The sequence below is a fragment of the Panthera tigris genome, chromosome F2 (genome assembly GCF_018350195.1).
Source record: "Panthera tigris isolate Pti1 chromosome F2, P.tigris_Pti1_mat1.1, whole genome shotgun sequence".
NCBI lineage: Eukaryota > Metazoa > Chordata > Mammalia > Carnivora > Felidae > Panthera > Panthera tigris.
In genome coordinates, this window is record NC_056676.1 from 7,646,630 (window position 1) to 7,665,177 (window position 18,548).

General features: G+C 41.4%; 1 non-coding gene across 1 annotated transcript; it reads right to left on the reverse strand.

Moving 5' to 3' along the window:
* Nucleotides 1–7,490: 7,490 nt before the first annotated feature.
* Nucleotides 7,491–7,571, reverse strand: LOC122235164. The gene has a single exon (XR_006213300.1). It is a non-coding gene; the product is annotated as a small nucleolar RNA SNORD115 (small nucleolar RNA).
* Between the last annotated feature and the right edge of the window lie 10,977 nt (nucleotides 7,572–18,548).

The window sequence follows — 18,548 nt, forward strand, 5'->3', positions numbered from 1 at the left end:
GGAGATATCTAAAAACTTAGATATTTAGAGGTAAAGTGTCATGATGTTTACCATTTATATTTAAACTGTCAGCAAAAAAGTCTGTATGTATGTTTGTATGGAGGTATGTAGGTATATACGTGTGTGTGTGTGTGTGTGTGTGTGTGTGTGTACCTGTGTACTTATCCATCTGTAAAAAAAGCACATGTTATAAAATGTTACAATTAGTAAATCTTCGTAAAAATACACAGGTATTTACTGTAGTATACTACTACTGTATGTCTTTCCATTTTCTATAGATCTGAAAATTTCCAAAGTAAAATGTGAGAGAAAAAGTATATGTCACTTGCCTGACACATTTACATAATGCTTAATTTCATTATTGCCGTTGGCCTTTATAAAATGCAAAATCATACTTGCATTTACATCTAAACCTTCTGTTTACAAATATAAATGAACTTAAAAGACCTTAGGCAAGGAAGCTGTTAGATTCGAGGGAGAGAGGAAGAAAAAGAAAGAGATAAATTTTGGTTAAACCAGGATCCTCCAAATAGATATTAAAATAGAGGAAAGTGAACAAAATGCGACGCATATAAAATAACGTTTCTGTGCGGTTTCTAATCTGACAGTCAGCAGATTAACTGTGATTTAAAAATGACTTTGCATTTTTTTGACTGATACTTAAAAGAAGTCACCCCAAATAAGCAGTGTATGCCACATGAAGCCAGACTCCCTAAGAAAACTAGGCACACATAATCTAGTGTTTATTTTTATTAAAAAAAATTTTTTTAATGTTTATTTATTTTTGAAGGAGAGAGAGAGACAGAGCATGAGCAGGGTAGGGACAGAGAGAGACAGCGACACAGAATCAGAAGCAGGCTGCAGGCTCTGAGCCCAGAGCACAGAGCTCTCAGCACAGAGCCCGACTCGGGGCTCGAACTCAGGAACCACGAGATCATGACCTGAGCTGAAGCCAGACGCTCAACCGACTGAGCCACCCAGGCACCCGTCTAGCGTTTATTTTTTAAAAAGGTATTTGTAATCACTAAAAGTAATGGTAAACAAGTCACTTTGTTTTTCATTTCATTTTATTTTTGTTACATTAAAAATGAGTTTGCACATAGGCCTTCTTTTTCTCGTGGCTTTGGCTTAAAGTCAAGGACATGAGGTAAGGGCTCCGTTTCTAGATACCGTGTGCCTGGGTGGGAAAATGTGGCAGGGCGCCTGCCCATCCAAGGGTCTCCCCCAGTTCTTTCTCATGTCGGGGACCTCATTGGCTAAGCAGGCCAACCTTGCAGAAGGTTCTCTAACACACTTGATTTCAAGCATTCATGGTCACATCTCTAGTCTGGAGGTTAGGGATTTCAATATCATTTCTGTTTACTATTTTAGACCAATAGCATTTCTTGCTAAACACACTTTGTACATCTGTAAGTTCTTTTCACCGCAAATGGCTGTTATTTACTGACCATTTTTAAAATGCAATGCCAAAAAGCAGATAAAAAAGAAAAAGAAGTGTTTAGAACAACCTGAGGTAATTTTGACCAAATAAGGTGCAGCACTGCAGATGAGGCCATCCGTGTCCACACTGGTGTATACACTGTGGCCCATGGAGACCGGTTTTGTATGTCCATTTGGGAGAAGATCAACAATACTACTCAGAGCTGGCTGGCCAGCCTGCGTCACAGCCAGGACATCGGTGAAATTGCATAGGGAGGGGCTTCGTGGCATTCAGTTCTGCAATGAGTCTCCGTGAGCCTCGTGAAAATATTTCTGACACTTTGCCTAAGGATCGTGTGCTATCTAACCATACTTATCACCTAGAAAACACGCTACATGCTAATTATAATTACTCTCCTGCATGAAAAGTGTTAATGCTTCGTGATCGGAAAGGTGGAGCCCTTTCCCAGGCCACATTAATGGGAGGTGACAGTGATTACCTCTCTCACCGGCCATACTGCCTACTTCTCATTTGGAAGAAAGTAGAAATTCTTCACGGTGAATTTTCTTCTTTATACTCCTAAAGTTCTACAGCAGGCAAGTAACCTACAACTCACCAAACTGAAGGGGCGTGTTATGTTTTAAACATAAACCTGAACTAGAATATTAATATTCCATGTTGGGTCTTTGAAAAATTGAAAAATGACATAACATAAAGTCAGAAAAGGACACTCGATGGGGCGACTCAGCCCCTACATCCTCACAGTAAAGATGTCTGTGTGGGGGTTGGGGGCCAGAAAACATGATGGGCTCGTTATTATATCTCAAGAAAAATAATTTCCCAATATTAATTCTGGATGCAGGAAGTAATATGTAGCTATTATTAAGGCTTCTTTCTCAGTGTTTGCATTAATAATAGCATTAAAGTTGTTTCCCACTTAATTTTTTCCCACTAAGTTCTTTTTTGAAAACCGTGCTTTACTTGGCCAGAGTCCATACAGAGGTGTAATCCGCATCTGGAACAGATCAAGACATCTTTCATTTGAGGAACAGGATCATTCTTCCTCATTCTTATAAAATAAAACTGCAGTATTTCAGCATCAGCATAAGGGCATATTTAGGAAAGGAGAGGTTAGTAGAAACTCCAGAAGACAATATTATGAATGCACATTCATATGTCCTAGCCCACTTAGCATGCAATTTCTTTAACAAAAACAATTAAAAATAATCCACTTGAAACAATAGTTTAATAAGTGAAGAATGGTGATTAAAAAAAAAGTCTTCAAAATATCTTGTTAGTAATATTTAAGTGAAGATTTTATTTTATTTTTTTATTTTTTTATTTATATATATATATTTTTTTAACGTTTATTTATTTTTGAGACAGAGAGAGACAGAGCATGAACAGGGAGGGGCAGAGAGAGAGGGAGACACAGAATCGGAAGCAGGCTCCAGGCTCCGAGCCATCAGCCCAGAGCCCGACTCGGGGCTAGAACTCACGGACCGCGAGATCGTGACCTGAGTCAAGGTCGGACGTCTAACCGACTGAGCCACCCAGGCGCCCCTTAAGTGATGATTTTAAAAAATTGGTGGGCTTTGCCTTTTTTCATTTCTTTGTTGATGGTTCCTGGATATTGATGTTTGGACTGACACTGCAGTAAAGTGTATGCTGCTTTATTGAAAGCTCAGATCTGAAAAAAATCACAAAATGGATAAAGTACTTAGGAAGGCACAGCAATTTCTCTTTTAACAATTAAGTCAACAGCTTAAAATAGCATAGACACTGTATTCACAAGGCCATAAACAATTCACAAAACAAATAGGTCTGCTGATATAAAGATAAGGCCAGGAATCCTTTAAAAAGCATATATAATAAAAACGAAAGTTAAAATGATATGAAGATCACTGGTAATATTGGGAAGAAACCCTAAGAAAAAACTTTGCAGCTAACACTAAAGTAATATTATAAAATGTTTATCCTCCCAATTTATTGGATCAATCTGCTCCTGGTCTAATAGAATGGCTCTCAACTGTTTCTTGTTTTTGTTTTAGCTTTCTTTTTTTTTTTTTTCAACTATGGACTATTTATGTGGGAACACCTATATCATAGTTCCCACCTTTTGAGGGAAAAGGAGTTAGAGATAATAATAAATAAAATAATTAAAATAAATTATTATTTTATAAAAATTTAATAATTATAATTAAATTAAATTAATTTAATAATTAAATAAATTTAATTACATTTATTAATTTATTAAATTAAGTACATTAAATTTAATAATTAAAATAAATAAAATAATAAATAAAAGAATTTTTTCAAGAATTACTTATGTATATGCTTTGGCAGTCGGGAGAAGTCACTTGAGCTACAGATTCTATGTATTTAAGGATAATTATTGGAAGCAACGTTGACTTCCATCACAATGTTTTATTGGTGATTTTTAAAAGAACAGTCATCCAGATTGATCAAATTAAAATGACTGACTATACCCTTAAAAAACCAAACCCTGACCAACACGAGACAATTTTGACAATCCCTTGGGTATCCTTTACAAATCTGCTGGGAAGCTACTCTCTTTATATGCTCTGACAAACCAAATGATCATCTACAGTTTGCTAAATATCTTTATATGTTTCCACCCAAACTAGTACTTTGATTTATGAATAATTACATTTAAGATGTACCTGAGATACGGTCAACGAGTTTGTACAGAAGGAGAAAAAAGGGCAGATAACATTTTGATTCTGTTGCTTTAGTTTGGGTCCTCTAAGAAGCAGACCCCAAATGGCATCAGCGGTGCAAGAGAGTTTCTTTTTTTAATATTTATGTGTTTTTGAGAGAAAGAGAGTGAGTGGGAGGAAGGGCAGAGAGAGAGGGAGACAGAGAATCCCAAGCAGGCTCCATACTGTCAGCACAGAGCCCTTCACGGGGCCCAAACTCAAGAACCCTGAGATCACGACCTGAACCAAAATCAAAAGTCAGATGCTTAGCCAACTGAGCCACCCAGGTTCCCCATTACGAGAGAATTTTTAAGGGAGGAGCAGGGGAAAGTGACGAAAGCCTTCAGACCACATTGCAGGGAGGAGGTAGGGAGGAAAGCACTGGGCCCAAAGAGACTTGAACTACAGCAGAGTTCTGAGAAAGATTGGGCCATGTCAATACGAATCCTCAAGCTGGTTGCCGCTGGACATCTTCCCACACCTCAGCATAGTGGGACGGCCTTGCTCCTGCACCACACCCAGTCACAGCTAGAGTGTCTAGCAGAAGCGTGGCTTCAGAGCTCACTGGTGAATCCAGCAGCTGGGGCCATCAGGCAACTGTGTCCCCTGTAGCAGGAGTCCTGAGTGTTGCATTTTCGTGCCCGTCCAAGTTTAAACTTTGCCCCCCACAGATTGACTTCTCCGTGTAAGTTTGGAACTAACTTCTCCATGGTGCTACGGGCCTCTTTTCTTAAAGGGAAATGTAGAGGCCAGAGCGAAGTAGGAGGAACTACACCCCCCATGGCTACCATTGGTCTGGGAGCTACAACTGGTTCTCTTCCTTACCATCCTGCAGGAACCATCCTGAGTTTTTCTCACCCGCCACCATCACCTGGACAGGTCCTGGTGGCTTCCCTGGTGATGTCGCCAAGACCTTCCTTCTTCAAGGTTCTGAGCCCTTGGCATCATCCCCCTTTCAGCCAAAGTTGTTGTCTGGGCCCGTTCATAGTTACCACGGAGAAATCCAGCGGCATGCAAGTTCAAGGCCCTCCTCCCATGTGGAAAAGCAGCCTTCCTCCTCCTGCAGATCAGGGTTGGTAACTCCTGCCACAATGATGACTCCTTTTTTTTTTTTTTTTTTTTTTTTTTTTTTGCCTACTGGACCCTGGGCACCAGGAGTCCAAAGCTCCTTGGCATCGGTCATCCTTGCAGTTCAATAGAGCCGGGTTGTGCCCCGTTGTAAGAATATGAGCCTCTGGGGACTAGAACCTCCAGCACGGTTATTGAAATGGGAAGCACGACAACCCCCAGTGGGTCGTGGGGAGAGATGGTGAGTACACCTACGTATTCTTCCTATTGGGAAACAAATATATAGAAGCTTCTGATTTAATGCGTGTATCACGCCGTGAGGAATGTCGCCTCATCCTTTCAAAGTGTTGCCTTGGAGCTGGCATTTAGCTGACTTTTAGAAGATTGTTCCAGTACTCTGTGAAGCTCGCTGCTTCCAAGCAGTGTAGTATATGATATGACTAGTGGTCCTATGACCACAGGCGCCCTCAGTGAAGGCTGTGTCGTGTGGGCTTCTGTGCCTGTGAATCAGGACTCACGTCAGCAGCACCAGACAGGGGTGTTGACTGAAGATTAGCACCAGGAACCCAAACCCATACCCGAAATAGGTCTCTGTTTGAGGATAAATTCCTGCCCTTCCAAAGTAGGATAGATGGTTTGTTCAGGTGGCCATGATTTCACATTTATTTAACTATTTCATATCAGGGACTTAGCTTTGGTCTCTGTTGCTCACAAGTGGACATTGAGAGGTGGCAGTAGCTAGCTCAGCGTTGGTGAGTGGGAGCCCATGCCTTTGGGTCCATAACCAGCCTCCATTTTTACCCACACATAAGCCACCCTGTTTATGTGTTCATGGTGCTACTTATGCCGATTCCAAGGTACCCATGACAAAGTCTGGCTGCAGCCAAGTAACTGTGTCATTTTGTTTACTTGGTTGTTCGGTGACTCTTCTCTGGTGGCTGTTTTCTGCAGGGCGTTAAGTTAAAATCTTTACTCTTTGTGCTCCCTCTTGTATGTCTGTGTGTCTCTATCCTCAGACCTGCCATTCCCTTTCCTTTCCCTTACAGGCCAGGCCACTGGCCACCTCCTAGTTGCCTGGATACGATTTTACCTTGGACTCCTTCTCCTTCCACTCAAGGTGAATGACGAAGAGCACTCCTTGCCGGTTCCTATTTTTTCCCTCTGCGCTCTCTTTCGAGGCTCCTGTCTGTGGTAGTGGTGAAGTCTCCATCAGTTCAAGCTCGTCCCCACATGCATAAGGGGCCTGTCCAGAAGCCAAGCTTGGCCATTTCTTCTTCTGCATTAGTCATGGGGGAATCTGCACTCGTCTATGGCCATCGGTGTGAGCTGGGGGGAGGGCACTCATAAATCCATGGTGGGTATCCATGGGTTACCTGCCGAAGAAGCCTCCTCATGTTCTCTTATTCTGCTCAAGCTCAATCCCAGATGTACCTCCCTGGGCCTTTTATTTCTTCTTCCATCTGACAGGGCATCGAAGGTGTCCTCCCTTTGCTTGACATTGGACATCACCTTTACCAGGCTTCCAAAGGCCACTCCAATGGTGATTTTGTCCATTCCCTTGGTCCTTGCCAGGGTATTAACCCTCGTGTCCCAAGAAAGTGTCTCCGTATTAATAAATTCTTGCGTATCTAGTTCCAGCTTCCTTTATCAAAATTCTCAAAAATTCAATCCTAGATGTATCCCCTGGCTCCTGCTGTTTCATTGTTTTTTTTCCCCAACTGGTCTCAACCTGTATAGAGATCGAGGTGAATGTTTTTCAAGGGCCACTTAAGGAAAAATTTCCTCAATTTACAATCTGATCAATTTTAGGTATAAAAGAAAGATTCCTATCTCGAAAGGATCCCTTAGGATCCCTTCTCCCACAGAGAAATAAATTACATACATATATTTGTATTAGGCTCCCTAAGTGAGTAAAACCTGTTGCCTTTGGGCAGGACTCATCACTAATCCATTGTTCTATTTTGCATATATCTATGATCAAGGAAATCTACTCACTTGAGATCATTAGCATTATGGTCTGTGTAACCTTGGGTAGAACGTCTCACTGAAAATCACAATGAGAGAAAAGAAAATGACCCTTAAATGTGCTCTACTACTAGGAAATATGTATCATTAAACAAAGCATAAAGTATGAGAGTGCGTTGTTCATTGAGAACTTCATAGACGGGTTAGGGCCATGTGAGATCCCTGCAAGGGACTGATTGTCTCGAGCCTCACATACCATTATTCTAAGAGGGAAATAAGGAACCCCAACATCCTGTCCTGGGATTGTCACTGAGATTGGGCCCCAGTGTAATTCTCCTGAACGTGACTATTAGGTCATTAGCTCTCTTCAAGACAATATGAGTTCTCATCATTTACCTAACCAAGGTACTCCCCCCACACCCACACATTTGGATCTGAATATGCTTTTACCAGGGAAAGATTGAGAAAATTCTGATAACAAGATGGACATGATTTTCCATGTATTCCATACTGGGCGTCTTGCTGATGTAGATTGTATACAATTATGTTGAGACAGTGAGGAAGCCTGTCAAATTCTCATCTTATTTACTATTTTTTTGACCACTCCCAGTACGTGTCCTGTTAATTTGTGTCTGCCAGAAAGCATGCACAAAAACAGGATTATCTTTGCAAGAAATTTATTGAAAGAAAGAGCAGGAAAAAAGTGGGATTGCTTTCAGCCCACACTTCAGGTCTGACACCTGTGGAAGGAGAGAGGGAAGGAAGGGGATTGGCTAGGAAGCATCTTGGACTGTAGTGTGGTTCCCAGAAATTTTTGGCCAGGCTGCTAGAGAGCTCACGAGACCCCAAGTTGCCCCTTGGAGGAGATTCTAAGGAACAAAGGGACAGATCTGAGGGGGGCAGCAGCAAGGCCATCAGGCAACGACGCAGCTTTCTGTAGGATATGCGAGTGGCACATTTTCACGGCTGCCACATCAACTATCAGAATAAGAATTTACGAGAGCCATTATTCTGTAGCGGAACATTATTCTGTATTTGAATCCTGGCTCTTTAACCTTGGACACGTTCTTGAACTTCTCGAAGTCTCCATTTTTTTCATCTGTAAATATGGAGATCATAGTAACTATTTCACAGTGTCATGGAGAGTATAAAATGGAAACCCTTAACATGGAATCTGGTTTGTACGTGTAAGTTCCTCTAAGTATATGGCTGCGAGAGACGTTTGCATTATCTGGCCAGATGGCTATTTTCTTCTGCTGCTATAGAATGTGCAAACTTCAGTCAGCATTCAAAAAATAATGGAAAGCCTCTTCTTATAATATGTATGGAGAATATACATGGACTCACTTAACATTAGTTCAAATAGTGTGTAAAGTATTTCTGATGTCATAGGAATGAACACAATGTTTGCTGGTTAAACATCAGTTTAGTATCTATAACTTAATAGTAAACAAATTTTTCAAGTAAAAAAATTGTTTACTTAATAGTAAACAAATTATTTTCTGTAATAACTTTTATGACAAATAAGAAAAGGGTTATACTATATTTTCTGGCATTTCTTAGTAAGACCTCTTTTAAAAATTACAACCCAGGGTGGGAGGGCGGGGAGGGGGGCAGTGATGGGTATTGAGGAGGGCACCTGTTGGAATGAGCGCTGGGTGTTGTATGGAAACCAATTTGACAATAAATCTCATATTTTTTAAAAAAAGAAAATATAGTTAAAAAAATAAAACAGAACTTGTAAACTCAAAAAAAAGATTACAACCCACTTCTTCTAACTCTCAAAATAATGTGCGATTGAAACAATGGCTCTGTCATAGATGAGTAATTAATTCTGGTTTATTGGTTAATCAGCTATTACAGAGTTTCATACTTCTTACTACGAATTTAATATTAGATGACAGAGATACTTGTTTTTACCTTTGGCCTAATGTTTTGGATCACTGTGAAGAAAAATTCTAATGTTTACTTGAAAATGTTTCATTTAATGTAGGTTAACCATTTTAAGACTATTCAGATTTGAAAATCTTACATTACAGCAATTAGAGGGTGGAATTCAATCCCTGCATACTGAGAAAAATTAAGAAACTAAGGAGGTAAGCATGATGTGTAAAATATCACTTTAATAATAATCGTATAATGGAAAATGTGATGCGAATTCCCTCAAAACAACGACTGATTGTGTCCATTGGTGCCTAGTGACTAGGAATTATTAGAGAGAAAGTGGATTCGATGCCAAATCTGTCCTTGTTCGTCTGGTCTTTGGCGCTCCTCGAATGGTGTAGTGGTTGGCAATAAAGGGTTGAACTTCCTGCTTCTCCCTTTCACCTGTTCCCTTTTGTGTCACCCACACATTCACCCATGTGTCCACGGCAGAATCAACCCAGGATGAAGACATTGATTCTCCGTGTCATTTTACAATTACTGCGTAAGAAATGTATGTAGAGTGATCAGGTTTTTCACAATATTTGTGGGGTCCTTGAATCAGATTCGGCTAATCCTGTGATTGTTACTAAACATCTCACATCCCTTCTCTGTTCTAAAATTCATCTATTTTACTACTTTTGTTATTCTGCTTAGGTCCCCAATTAGAGAATGCTGTGTTGCATTTCTCACCAAATCTAACCCACTGCCCCTTCAGTGCCTCCTCACGGGAACAGATTGTTGTACTGAGAATGGTCACGGGGTGCTGAGATACTGATCTCTTTGGTTTCGAGGAAGCGTGGCGTGAAAGTCTTTAGGCTGCTGCTATCTAGGTAAGCAGCGTTGTGCATTTGTTCCAACACGCTGCACAAATTCTGTCATGCTTTATGTGGAAAAGGTGCGGGACAGCATGGTCCTAGACTTGTCCTAGATCCTTCTTCTCTGCCTCCCCAGAACATGGTCCCATTACCTTCTCACTCTCTCCATCTCAGATTTTTAGTGTCTGCACCATGTCGTCTGCCTCAGTCATAGCACAACCAGGATTTCCCAACCTAGCATCCCAATACTAAAACGGACACACACAGACGTGGCTCCTTCGTCTCAATGGCATAAATTGCTAATAACAACAAAGAAAAAGAGAACCTCCGTATTCAATTGACATTGAAGAGCTCTGTAAGCTCAAACCACAATAGTTAAGGAAGGATGACCATAAGCAGAAAGGGAGACCAGCAGAGCTAGAGAGAGAAGATGCCTGAGCCTGGGGGGCTCGGACAAAATGCCCGGAGCACAGATCTCCACTCAGTTTTCCAAAGCGAGTGTCATATTCTAAGAGAAATAGCTGAAACAAATATATTTGTTGTTCAAAGCAATGAGAACTTGGCACACAAACTGGCTGTGGGGTCTTCCCGAAATTCATTTTGACAAGCAGGATTGAAGAAGAAATGAGGCAGACGCCATATTTGCAGGAAGCAGTATGTTGTTGAGGCGAGAGAGGAGCGTCTCTGTGTGAGAAGCAGCTATGGTGCCCCTGACCACTCTGGCCGGGACACCTCATCCACTCACACAAGTCCGTGTCATAAGGAACTTTGTTGTGCACCAGGGAGATTTCCTAAGAGCCTTCAGCTTGAAAGCCCTGGCCCCTTCCTCCTCAGAACTGCCCACTACCACTGGCCCAAGAAAAATGTTCTTCTTCAAAACTCTGCTTTGAATACAAAACACCAAGAGATTCTTTTTTTAAGGAAAAGAGCAAAGGAATAGAGAAAACAAACTGAAGATGAAGAACACTTAGAAAAATGTTGGAAGAGAACAACGAAACTTTCGCCCGGATGGATTGTTGTGAATTCAAAAACTTGATGAAGCCAAGGGCAATAAACTGGAATGGAATCCGAAACAAAGGTGTATGGCAGTGTATTAAATGGCGTCGAGAAAACGAGAACTGATCAGGAACCCGTTGACCCCTGAGCCACATCGCCACCTATAACTAAGAAACCACCTTGGGGAAAAAGCCACCCTGAGCAGATCTATTGTTCCCAGGTCCAAACCCAGGCCTGTGCTGTGGTCCCCACCACACATGAATAAACACCCCAGGTCCCTCTTCGTGACATCCGTGGCAGTGGTCACCAGACACCGGGCTGCTGCAGAAATCCATGCAACACCACCATGCTTGCCAACACAAACAGCAGAAGTGAAATTTCCATCTCACCTCTGCCTCCCCGCGTGCGTGAGAGCGCATTTGCTTTGTCAAATCTGAATCACGCCTCGAGTGGTGACCACATAAAAGTCTGAAAAACGGAGGCTTCAGCTTTTCAGTCACTGCAACACAGGGAACCAGCTAGAAGGACAGCAGGTAGGACCAATCTGCCATATCCATCAGCAAATACCTAAAGGGAATACTAATGCAATCATCTAATCGTTGGAGTTTGGGTGGTGTGAAAGAGAGGGGAGCTGATATCACGTAGATGTAATGATTTCGTCTCTGCTCATATTAGGTAGTAGATATCTAACACGGTGTCTTTTCACACCACGAGCCACAGAGAAAATAATATTTACATTCCAAATGCAGTCTATAGGTGATCCCCTGCTTCTGCCCTGTGGTTGGTGACACCCCTAGAAGCCACCATACAACATGCTGTGCCATACTCATGGAGAAGCTCTGCTCTAAAGAATGAGAGAATTAAGTGTGAAACGCACTTTGTGAGTTTTTTATCAAAATTATAAATTAAAATGCCCTGGATATTTACTTTACACACATACCTTCACATGTGTAAAATGACATGTTTATACAGATACTCATGGGAGCACTATTTGCAATGGCCAAAGCTTGGGACCAATTTTATTCATATAGGGGGCCAGTAAAGTAAATTGTAATGTATCCATAATATAGATACCAATGTGCAGTGGTTAAAAGGATGAAACTTTCCTGTGCATCGATACAGAATGGTCTCGGAGATGCACCCTGTGTAAAAGCAGCAATATGAAATTAATTTGTGTTAAAAAGAAGATACACCAGTGCACGTATGTGTCTGCGTGTGTTGGGGCCTGTTCTAGAAATCCTCTGTCTTCCTCTTCAGGTGTGCTGTCCACCCTTCTCTGCCCTGCTGTGTGTTCTGGAAGGTTGAGCTGTACGGGCTGCTTCAGTGTGCTTACCTGCACTCTGGGTTCCCGTTGGCCTCCACAGATAGGAAACATTGAGAAGAGATTGGGGGGAGGAAAGACAGGGAACCCGGGGTCTGTGTTACCCCCTCCACTGTGGCTCCCTCTCTGTGGCTCACAATGAATTGGTTGTGGAGATTCATGACTATTTATTTAGTTCTCAGACCTAAGTCAGTTTTTAGATTGGAGACCCGACTGAGACAGGACTCTGTATATGGTGATTCTTCTCACAAACCTTCTCTAGAGGGACCTCGGCCATTTATCAGGGTGACTGCCCTAGGAAAAAAGAAAAACATAGATTTTCTAAGGATTATTAGTACTGGGTTTAAATTGTTGCTAATACCCGGAAACTGGAAATACCCCTGTAGTACGCTGGTCAAAGTGGGAGCTTATGGAAGTCACGTGATGGGTGGAGTGTTGGCTTGAGTTCATCCCAGAGAGAGTCCATTAGGAGTGTAGACCCATCCTGCGGTTACTTCCCCAATCCCCAAATATATAATGAGAAGAGACATGATTAGTATCAAGATAGCTTACAAGATAGTAAACCAAAGGCAACACGACATTCCTAAGGAAACCACATAGTTTTTGCTACCATCAACAAATTGAGAGGTGCAGGAGTAGTTATTCCTACCATATTTCCATTTAATTTACCTTTTTAGACAATACAAAAGCAGATGGATCGTGGGGAAAGATTCTGTAGTGCTGCAAACCTTATCAGGTGATGATGCGACCGCATCTGTGATTCCAGATGTTATGTCTTTATTGCAGAAATAAACATAGCCCCTGATACCTATTTACTATCAAACACTGTATTTTCCCCACTGATATCAGTAGATACTCAGAATGTGGCAAAGATGGAAGGAAGACCTTCATCAACAACTCTGCCCCTTGTCATCATATTGCCTAAGGCTGTGCTGGCCAATTTGGTAGCCACTAGCCACATAGTTGACCACTAATAATGTAGCTGGGACAATTACAGATGTGCTGTGAGAGTAAAATACATACCAGATTTCCAAGACTGAGCATGAAAAAATTTTAAACGTTATTAATATTTTTCATATTGGTCACATTTTGGAATAACATGTTGATGCACTGGGCTGAATAAAATATTAAACAAATTTCATCTGTGTATGTTTACTCTTTAAGGGGGGGGTACTAGAAAATATTAAGTATCAAGTGTACCTAGCACTTGCTGTTTATTTTGTGTTTCTATTGGACAACGTTGGTCTGGAGGAAACTGGATTGTATTGATAACCAACAGAACATCAGAAATACCCATTAAATTGATGAAATTAAAATAACCAGACCCAGTAAGAAAGAAGCGGGACATCTCTGTGTATGCCTTTGCAAGTTTTATGTGTGTCAAGGGGTAAGTGATTCAGGGACCTGCCATACCAGTGAAGATTCTGGGGTTCAGAGGTCTTTGTGAGATCTCTCCTACAGTGAGAGATACAGTGGTACGTCTTGCATTGCATACAATATATAAAGAAATACAACGTTTGGTGGCCCTTTTTGGCTTTTAGAGGCAACACATCCATATTTGGGCACGCTACTTTGACCTACTTATCTCTGTAACCAATAAGACTGATAATCTTGAGTGAAGCCTGTGGGAAAACCAACCAACCAAGCAAAAATGAAAATTTTAAAGCCTCACCAGCAGGTCCCACTGCCCTGCCCTGTGGGCCCTACGTCCCCAAAAGCCCCATGAACTGAGAGTCTGTTGCAAGACCCAGAAGGGGAATCAGTGCAAGTCCCTGGGGCTTTGGAGTAAAGTCACTCTCTTTTGTACTGAGAATTATTCCGAGAATTATTCTCCTTCTAAAAAGAATCTCATAGATAACTACTGTCCCTGGTAGATAATGCATGCTTAATCATGATGTATGAAAGAACTAACTGTTGTGAAATGGGTGTTATATAGCCTATTTATTCAGAAAAATTGACACACTCCAAACATTCCATTATAAAACAACACAAGTAAATAGTGTCGGCAAGAACTCAGACTCCCAGGATACTTGTTCCCAATCATCTGCCATTTTCCCTCTCAGCCCAATTCCCTGGCCTCATGGGATTTCCCAATGACCAATTAACCGAAGAGGAAAAAGCACAGGCCTCGTCTCCTTCTGTGTCTGCTGCACTTCTGCTCCGCTCTGGGGTGGCCCTGAAGGCAGCCACGGAGAGAAATCTCAGCAGCTACAACCTCAAATTGAAAATGTTGCGTGAAGCTTTGCACAGCCAATCAGGTTTATCCGAGACGCCATTATTGCTGATTAAAAGCATTGTGTGAAATGAGAGATGGCCTTAAGTACAAATCTACACTGATTCGTGAGCATTGGTTAATGGGCTGGCAGGTCGGACATGGACTGAAGAAAAAACAGGACTGGACGGTTGTTGAAAAGGTGGTCTGAAGGAGCGGTACACAGATGAAACTTAGGGAGTTGTCCTGGGATGTGGAAATATTCATATGGCAGGTGAGTGCACACCATAGCCTCTTTGATAAACTCTCTAGTCAGTAGGCCTATGTGCAGAGTGGGCATGGTGGCAGGGGTGGAGGACATGGATAGGCTCGAGAAAATGGACGTGGTCTCACCAAAACTTACCTGGTTGTTGTGACTGTTGAACACACAATTTGTAAACAGGAAAGACCGACACTGAGACTCAGTGAATGATCATCCCCTATAGAGCCCTCTTCTGGCAGGTTGACTATATCTGACCTGTTCCATCCACCACTGATTACCTTCAGAGGCTTCAAGGGCAGCTATGGAAATGGGCATAATGGCCACGTTTATGTTACCTGTGTCTTCTGTCCTCTCCTTATCCCAGTCACTTCCATGAAGTACATTAGTGATGGCTAATGTTTTAAGTTTTAGGGAGAAATATGATCAAATTGATATCACTCTGTGATGACAGTGTAGCTCTGTCCCTGAGGTGTGTCCCATGTGTAGAGTCAACCCCAAACTTTTCACTGGACAGAAGGATAACTGTGGTGGCTAAAGGACCACCACACAGGGGACATAGGGTTGACTCTACTAGATACCCTCCATTTTTACCTTGAGATCCACCTTCCACCTCTCCATATTATTCTTTACCTGTAAATTTGGCCTATACAGACCACATCAAAGAACTCTCTTGCCTTCTTCAATTGGGTTTAGTCCATGTGGAGCGCTAGAAGAATGCATTTTTTTTAAGTAGGCTTTGCACTCAGCATGGAGTCCAATGCAGAGCTTGAACACATTGCCCTGAGATAAAGACCTGACCTGAGATCAAGACTTGGACACCTAACCAACTGAGCCACCCAGGCACCCCTAGAAGAATGCATTGTTGAAGACTTTTTTTGAGGTGAGGAAACAGTGTTCCCATGGAGTTCACATTTTATTTTTTTAAGTTATTATTTTATAACTATTTATTTATATTATTAAAAAAATTTTCAATTCCAGTATTGTTAACATACAGTGTTATATTAGTTTCAAGTGTACAATACAGTGAGTTAATAATCCTAGATATTACTCAGTGCTCATCATGGTGAATGTTTTTTTAATCCCCTTCACTTATTTCACCCATCCCCCCACCCAGCTCCCCATTGGCAAACACCAATTTATTTTCTATAGTTAACAGTATTTTTTTTTTCTTTTTGGCTTATCTCCTTTTTGTCTTTGTTCATTTCTTTTTTCTTAAATTCCACATCCGAGCAAAATCATATGGTATTTGTCTTTCTTTGACTGACTTATTTCACTCAGCATAATACACTCTAGTTCCATCCATGGCAAGATTTTATTATTTTTCATGGATGAATAATATTCATCCATATATATATATATATTCATCCATACTATATATATATATTCATATATTGTATTATATTCATATATATTCATCAATATATATATTCATATATATATTCATATATATATATATATTTATCATATCTTCTTTATCCATTCATCAATGGATGGACACTTGGGCTGCTTCCATAACTCAGCTATTGTAAATAATGCTGCAATGAACATAGGCATGAATATATCTTCTCAAAATAGTGTTTTTATATTCTTTGGGTAAATGCCCAGTAGGGGAATTACTGGATCAAGCACCAATTCTATTTTAATTTTTTGAGGAACCTCCATACTCTCTTCTACAGTGGCTGCACCAGTTTGCGTCCCGACCAACAGTGCACAAGGATTCCTTTTTCTCCACATCCTCGCCAACACCTGTTGTTTCCTGTGTTGTTGATTTTAGCCACTCTGACAAGTGTGAAGTGATATCTCATTGTGGTTTTGATCTGTATTTCCCTGACGATGAGTGATGTTGAGCATCTTTTCATGTGTCTCTTGTCCCTTTGGATATCTTCGTTGGACAAATGTCTGTTCACGTCTTTTGCCCACTTTTAGTTGGATTGTTTGTATACATATATTTTTTGGCCTTGAGTTGTATGGATGGAGTTTACATTTTAGCAGGTGAGACACAAAATAAACAAATAAGTGTATGAAATAATGTCAAGTAGCACATGGAGAAAAAGAAACAGTTACATGAGGACTTATCAGGAGGCCTATCACAGGTTGATCAGACAAGACCTTGCTAAGGAGTTTTGTTTGAATATGGACATTCATAAAATGAAAGGAGATTCCAGAGAAGATCTGGGGAAGAGTATCCAGGCAGAGGAAAGTACACTTGAGGTATTGCTAGATGGTGGAGAAGAAAATGCAATGATGTAAGAGGTAAGTGTGGAGAAGGAGAGGCTTTAGATTGTGCAGAGATTTGGAAACTTAAATGGAATTTGGAGTGTGACAGGAAGTCAGTAGGTAGTTAGTGAACTAGAGAGTGGTAGGATCTAATTTATATGTAAAAAGACTACCCTGGCTGCTGCCTAAAGAATCCACTGGAAGGGGCAAAAGGGGAGCCATAAATTTGCTACTGTAATACTCTTGCTGTGAGCTGGTGCCTGTTTATAGTAGTATGGAGACTGGGAGAGTGTTTGGATAGGAGGAAATACTTTAAAAGCAGGGTTACTTAATCAGTTGTCTGGTTAATTGAAATAGGTGCATTCAGTCCTTTGTAGATAGTGAGCTTGTAGCTCTTTGAATTTATTTCTGCTTTTTCCAGAATGAAATGATACTAAATATAATGCCCTAACTCTAATGGCTTTCTGCATCATCGTTTCTCCAGGAATTCTTCTTGTCCAACCCACTAAATGTGGGGACAGGACCAAAATTCAAGGGCTGTCTCACTGATAACTGTGATCACTACAGCTGTCTATGGAACATAACGGAGGCAATTATCTGCTAATATTTGATATTAGGTAAAGTTGACAAATCAAAAACTACCGAACATCAATGTAAGTAAACGTGTGCATTTTTTTACCCACATATAATGATATCACTTCCATATTCCTTCTCCCTGCTCCCAGGCTGCTCTTTTGTGTAGTACTGGTATTATTCTTTAAAAAAAAAAAAAGAAGTTTTTTTATTTTGAGAGAGAGAGAGCACGAACAGGGGAGGGCCAGAGAGAGAGGGAGAGAGAGAATCCCAAGTCGGTTCCGCACTGCCACCATGGAGCCTGATGTGGGGCTCGAACCCATGACCCTTGAGATCATGACCTGAGTCGAAATCAAGAGTCTGGCGCTCAACTGACTGAGTCACCCGGGTGCCCCTATACGCCTGGTATATTCTTAAATCACCCAAGTTCAAGCTCCAACTTCCTGTAGACATATAACAAGTCGTGATCCATCTCTGACCTCGGTGGCTGCTTTCTCTCTTCTGCTTTTACCCTATTTCTCACGAGACTGACTTAATTTTATGCACCGAAACCACACCTCGAACCCTGTGCCAACTCCCTCTTTGCTAAATTGCTTAACAAAGATGTCATTAGTCCACCCAGCATGACTGTGAGAGCTAAAAGAAGGTGTCCTTTCCTCAAGTATTTCACTTCCACTTGTCAAAACCGCAGTACACATTTGCAAATCGGTGATGGCTATCGTGTAAAGGTGGCTCCCAGAATAGGGCGGGGCCAACCGTCTTCAGAGCCCTGCCTGAACGTCCAGTAGCCAATTCCTCCAGGACTATGACTCTCCACAGCCCTTTTTAGTTTAACTGAAGTACCAATGTCGCATTGGTTGCAGGTGGACGACATCATGATTCAACAACTCTATCCATCATGCTAGGCTCATCACCAGTGCAGCTGCCATCTGTCACCAGGTGACACTATTATCATCCCATTGGTTGTACTCCCCATGCTGTGACTTCCCTCTGGCGCTTATTCATTCCGTAACTGGAAGCCTGTACCTCCCACCCCCCCTTCACCCATTTCCC